The sequence below is a fragment of the Gossypium hirsutum genome, chromosome A01 (assembly GCF_007990345.1).
Source record: "Gossypium hirsutum isolate 1008001.06 chromosome A01, Gossypium_hirsutum_v2.1, whole genome shotgun sequence".
Lineage (NCBI taxonomy): Eukaryota > Viridiplantae > Streptophyta > Magnoliopsida > Malvales > Malvaceae > Gossypium > Gossypium hirsutum.
Window position 1 is genome coordinate 30649594 of NC_053424.1, and position 6108 is coordinate 30655701.

At 35.2% G+C, this 6108-nt stretch overlaps 1 non-coding gene across 1 annotated transcript; it reads left to right on the forward strand.

Annotated features, from left to right (window-relative positions):
• Positions 1–2807: 2807 nt before the first annotated feature.
• On the forward strand, positions 2808–2914 carry LOC121206548 (small nucleolar RNA R71). Its single transcript, XR_005901594.1, has one exon. It is a non-coding gene; the product is annotated as a small nucleolar RNA R71 (small nucleolar RNA).
• Positions 2915–6108: the final 3194 nt, after the last annotated feature.

A 6108-nucleotide genomic window follows, 5' to 3' on the forward strand; every position in this document is an offset into this window, starting at 1 on the left:
GTGTCTGACGCCGGGATAGGATACGAGGCATTACTAACTTACTCATAAGCGTACAAACTTTCCCGAGTTGTAAAAAGGCGAAAAAATTAAAAACCTTTCAAATTTCACCTTTACAACTCTAATATGGGTCTACAAGGCCCAAAATAAACTTAGAAACCAATTCGGGATCAATCTGGATCTCTTAAAGAGCTTTGCAAATTTTCACTAAAGACAAGGGCACACGCCCGTGTGGGAGGTGACACGCCCGTGTGATCGGCTTGACATGACCGTGTTGGTGACCCGTGTGGCTTACACGGCCTGGTGTCTATCGGGACACGCTCGTCTCCCTAGCCCATGTAGAATTTAACTTTTAGTTCAAGGTGCAGTGGTTTTCACACGGCTAGGCACACGCCCGTGTGCTTGGCCCGTGTCTTCCCACACTTTCTCGACACGCCTGTGTCTTGGCCCGTGTCTAAAAACTAGGGCATTCTATTTCTGACATCATCATAAACAAAAAGTCACACGACCGAAGCACATGCCCGTGTGCCAGGCCGTGTCTTCCACACAACTGAGACACATGGTTGTGTCCCTACCCGTGTGATTATTACTAGGCATACTGACTTAAGATTTTTTTGTGTAGGGGACACATGGCCGGACCACACACCCTTAGGGCTGGCCATGTGCCACACATGGCCTAGACACACGCCCGTGTGTCCACCCGTGTGGACAATATAAGACTATTTTCTAAACCTCATTGCCACTCATGTTCACCTATCTTCATGCTATAACCAACCAATACCAAAACAAGCAAAATTTCCATAATCAATTCGACCACAATAGACATTCATGCAACCATGATGATGCATTTTCTATAAACTCAAAAAGGAATGTTAGCCACCATTCAAGGCTTAATACAAAGGGTGAGATTTACCCCAAGCCAATTCATTTGGTAAATGCTCAAGACACAAAATTATAAAGTCTAGACCCTACACATGCCATAATTCAAAAATATAAATCCAACTGTACCAAGTGTTTCGGATGACAGTGTGATCGATATCTCTGACGTCCGATGATCCTTATGCTAAATAGGCGGCACTGTAAGAAAAATGGAAAGGAAGAGGGAGTAAGCATAAAAGCTTAGTAAGTTGCATATAAATGAATATACAAAAACAATTTCATCAATGATCAACATATTCATGACCCAGATGTAGGCATAGATGTAACTTACTCATTACCAACCATACAAGTCACATAATATAATATGTATATTGAGATCATATCTCATACGTACTAATTAGGTACCTATACCATTCACAACACGGTTATACTTTCCTTATTAACTCAAAACATAACATCCATCGTTGAACCATTCGGAGTATCACCGGATATTCATTAAACCTCAAATATGGGTAAGGTTTCGATGCCATGTCCCAGACATGGTCTTACACTGATTATCATCTCGTAGCCGATGCATGTCCCAGACATGTCTTACACTGGCTTACATCTCAAGGCCGATGCATGTCCCAGACATGTCTTGCACTAGCACTCGTCTCAATACCGATGCCATGTCCCAGACATGCTCTTACACTAGCTTCCATAATGTGGCCGATGCATGTCCTAGACATGTCTTACACTAGCACTCACAAGTGACCCAATTATTATACCATGAATGCCCGATCTACTTCCTAAGGTTCCAATGGAAATTCTATTATCTCAATTATCATTATACATTCTCAAATTTCATAATCAATCAATTCATGCTATATCGATTCAATGACAATTCAAACACATATATCAACAACATAGTTGTATTATTTACATACAACTTACCTCGAATTACAAAATGCACACGACTAGTCAGTTTGCTTGGCTTTCCCCCGGTCAAGGTTCGAATTTGACAACTCCTGATCTACAATAGTAAAATGCACTCATTTAGTCACTAATCACAATTAGGCAATCAAAAATTCACATCCTTGATAAAATGACCATTTTGCCCCTAGGCTCAAAAATCAATTTTTATTGAATTTCTTCGTACCTTAAGCCTAGTCAAACCCTTTTTACTCTTATAGTAACTTGAAAATCTCACTATTTCACATATTTATCTCTTACTTCACAACTTATACAAAATAGTCCCTTTGGGTGTTTTTATGCTAACACCTCTCACAAAAGTTGTTTAGGACTCTTCTAAGACTCATAATCTTCCATAAAATTTTAGAAAATAACATGAACATTCACAAAGTGAAACCCTAGACTCATTACCGTTTTGCAAAATAATTCTCTCATTTGAAAGCCCATGACACAAGCGTGCCAAAAATGTAAAAATCATCAGAAAAATCATCAAGATCACTTACATTATGAGAGGAATAAGTTGCTGCAAATTTTCAATTTTCAAACCTCCATATTTTCTGATATTTTTGGTGGAGAAAAGAGATGGAGAAGAAGAAAAATGCTAGATAGGCCTTAGGCATTATTTTATAACCAAATCATGACATCACTTACCTAAACTTTGACTATTTGTTTAAAATTCATCTCATGGCCGCCCAAGCTACTCTCTAAGGGTTTATTTTCCCTTTAAAGACCCCCAATTTAAGTCCTCTAGCTAATTGACACATTTGGGCACTAGTTTGCAACTTTTTCCTTTTATGCGATTTAGTCCTTTTTTGCAATTGAGCAAGCCATCGCTAAAATTAATTCACCAAATTTTCCATACACTAATATTAACATGATATGACCCCAAAATAAAAATAAAATAATTTATTCAACTCTAGATTTATGGTCCTGAGACCACTATTTCGACTAGGCCCTAAGTCGGGCTGTTACAGTAAGGAATGTCGTGATGAGGGTACTTTCATAGTAACTCATTGAATCACTCCCATGCCTCATATAAAGATTCTTTGTCAAGTTGCTGAAATGAAGTGATTTCATTTCAGATCTTAGTGGTTAAAGATAGAGGGAAATATTTCATTAAGAAACGTTCAACCAACTCTTACCATGTAGTTATGGAACCGAACAATAGGGAGTTCAACCACACTCGTGCTCTATCTCTTAAATAATATGGAAATAATCTCAATCTCAAGGCATCCTTGGTTACCCCGACTAATTTAAATGAGTCACTCACTTTCATGAATAGACAAAGATGAATATGTGGATCTTTAGTAGGAATCCCACTAAATTGACCTATATTTTGCAACATTTGGAGCATGATCGGCTTCAGCTCGAATTGTTGTGCCTCAATATCAAGTCTTCTAATACTCGGATTGAACTTGTTGAATAGAGGAATGGAATATTGTCGAATGACACAGTTTTTGTCATCGGCATCAATGATCAGATTGTGAATATTATAAGCGAGTGTTCCTCCTGGATTTTGGTTTGGGTTTTCTAAATTAATCTCTTCAGTCCTTCTTTGGTTCACTTGTCTTCTCTTTTGTCAGAAAGTCCTTTCAATTTCAGGGTTTATAGGGAGTAAGTCAATACTTTGATCAATACTCATAAACACCTAAAACAAACATAAAAAAATGGAATTAAAATTTAATAGAAAAAATAGACTAAAATGCAAAATTAACAATTTCACAAATAATGTCTTTTAAAACAGTCCCCGGCAACGGTGCCAAAAACTTTGAACGACAGAAATGTGCAAGTGTACACAATTGCAACAAGTAATAAAGTGACAAGTAAATGTCGAGTTATCGTACCCACAAGGACTGTTGAAAGAATTATTTATGAATTTAATTTAAAAATACTTTGGTCATGAAAAATATTTTGATTTGAGGAGGTGATTAAAAACTAGGATTTTAACTAAGTAAAATAAATAAAATTAAAATAAAAGTTCCAATGCACGATTTTAAAAGATGATTTTAATCAAGATGACATAATTGTGCTAGATTAATTACATTTCTTAACTTAGAATTATTAAACTCATGTTTATGTTGTTACGAATAAATTCACGGCAACTCGATAATTTGCTAACTTATGAACATACTCACCAACCAAAATCCATTCATCTCTTGACTATATCTCTATGTCAATTCAACTGATTAAACAAATTTTAATAGGCAAATGTGTTAATGCACATACATACTTATGAAATTAAAATAATCTCTTGTACATATCTCTATGCCAATTCAAACAATTAATTCAATCTCATAAGCAAATAAAAGATTACGTGAGGTAACAATGTATTTCTACCTTGAAACAGTTTAATCACAAAAATCTTGCAAGTTATGCAAGGAAAATGTATCGTGTCAATTAATTCATTAGATGATTAAACATGCACTGATTAAGTACCGTGTTAATTAATTACAATTTCAATCCGTTTAAATAATTAATTCATTAGTTACCTTACAATTGTAATGCAAGAATAACTTAGTCATGGTTTTACTTAATCAAACATTTTACCAAGGCATATAACAACACAAACACAATTTTAATAAATTAAGTAGATGAAATGCAATCAACCTAACACGAATTAAATGTAAGCCATATCAATTAAATTAAACATTTCAACATCACAAATATTCATAGACATGTTCATCATAACAACAACAAAAATTAAAAGGATAGGGAACAAGAATCAAATCTGGTGTTTCTCTGTGGCTTGACTGGGTTGCTCCACTCTTCTTTCTCCGCTTGTTCTTGTCAAACTGAGGCTACTACGAACACTTTAATATTTCTCAAAATGGTGGATGAATGACTCTTTTTCAAGAGGTGAAATAGACAAGAGAATAAAGAAAAATGGATGGGAAATGAAGAGAGAAAATTGAAAGAGAAGAGAAGAGATAAGAAAGTTGAGGTATGTCTGAAGTGAGCAGCCAATGAGGGTATTTATAGGTTGAGAAGGCTGCTAAAAATAGCCAAAATTAGAAGCCAAAGACTCCCCCCATGGCTAGCCACACATGTGGCATGTTTGAAGATTTCAAACATGCTATTTTTAGGTAGGGGCAAATTGAAGGAGTCTTCAAGATGCATTTTGCAAGTCAAATAATCAGACAAACAATATGATTGGGTCAGCATGTGAGACAGTTTTGGGCTGCCCAGTGCTCAGTTGGATCGGTTTTCTCGGTTCAACTCAACAAGGCCACTTTTCATAATTAATTAATAATATTTTATTTAACCCAAATTAAATTGGATTAAAATTAAAATTAATTATATTATGAATTAATACACATAATTTGGACCATCTTAGGCTGAAGATTTATTTGCCTTGTTACTTCAAAAGTCGCTTCTTGGTTTTGTTCTTCCAGTAGTATCTGCCGAGCCAATTTTCGCTCGTTGTGCAAATCTATCAAAAATTATCAAAATTAATCAAAATTTATTATAAAATTAATTAAAATTCAAAATTTTCATAATTTAAATACAAATTTAATTATTTTATAATAATTATATATTTTTTGACAATAATTTTATCGAATTTGAGTTAAAAAGGGCATGAAAAAGTGTGTATATTTTTGTGTTTCCAGAGGGCCCTATTTGCAAACTTATAACCACTTACACTAGGGTGAGACCCACTAGAAACTAGGGTGGGATTTGAGGTAGGGCCAATTTTTGTGGTAGAAAATAAGGTAGAGGGGCGAAAGTGTACACCAGCACCAACTAGAGAGTATTTTTTTTGAGAGTTAAGTAGAATGTTTTCAACTTGTCTAGCAACTAAGAACCCTTTACCAATGTCTTAGGTTTGAACAATTTTAAGTATTGCCTAATCTTTAATTTTAGATTACTGGTAAAAATGCTTAAAGTAAAAGTTTTAGGTAACTAAAATTGTTTAAGGAGACTTACAAAGTCATCATGAAACTGGTCAAATGAGACATGTTGCTTTAGGGAGACCAATTTAGCCATGGGATCTCGAAATGAACTAGATTCAAATCTCTCCTTCAAGCTAAGAGCATAACAATCCTATGTTAACAAATGAAACCCTCCTTATTTTTTAGTATAGAAATAGTGCCAATCAAGTGCTCCCCTTTAAATGAAGCATCATAGTCCTCACTTTGGCGTTATCAATAATACCCTTAACTTTAAAGCATTCCTCTAGCTTGGACCACCACTACCACCCTTCCCCAGAAAATCGAAGTAATCAAATTCTAGAAAATCTAGCTTATAAGAGCGTAGAGCTCCCTCTAGGCTGTTAGAATGTAA